The sequence below is a fragment of the Calidris pugnax genome, unplaced genomic scaffold (assembly GCF_001431845.1).
Source record: "Calidris pugnax isolate Ruff unplaced genomic scaffold, ASM143184v1 scaffold107, whole genome shotgun sequence".
Classification (NCBI taxonomy): Eukaryota; Metazoa; Chordata; class Aves; order Charadriiformes; family Scolopacidae; genus Calidris; species Calidris pugnax.
In genome coordinates this window covers 2,776,207-2,776,419 of record NW_015090901.1, presented here as the reverse complement: position 1 = coordinate 2,776,419, position 213 = coordinate 2,776,207, and the positions used below count along the sequence as shown (strand labels likewise).

General features: G+C 54.9%; 1 protein-coding gene across 1 annotated transcript in view; it reads left to right on the top strand.

Annotated features, from left to right (window-relative positions):
- Positions 1–213, top strand: part of VWCE (von Willebrand factor C and EGF domains) — a 12,547-nt gene that overhangs the window by 9,491 nt on the left and 2,843 nt on the right. The window lies entirely within an intron of this gene.

Here is a 213-nt window from a genome sequence, read left to right as displayed (position 1 = left end):
GGGGCTGCACAGCCATGGGGCTGAGAGGTGGGGAGTGGGCACAGGATGGAAACGGGGTGCATCGGGGGGGTGACAGCGTGTTAGAATCATAGAATCATAGAATCATTGAGGTTGGAAGAGACCCTTGGGATCATCGAGTCCAACCATCTCCCCTACTCTACAAAGTCCTCCCCTACACCATGTCCCTCAGCACTGCATCTAAACGGCCCTTAA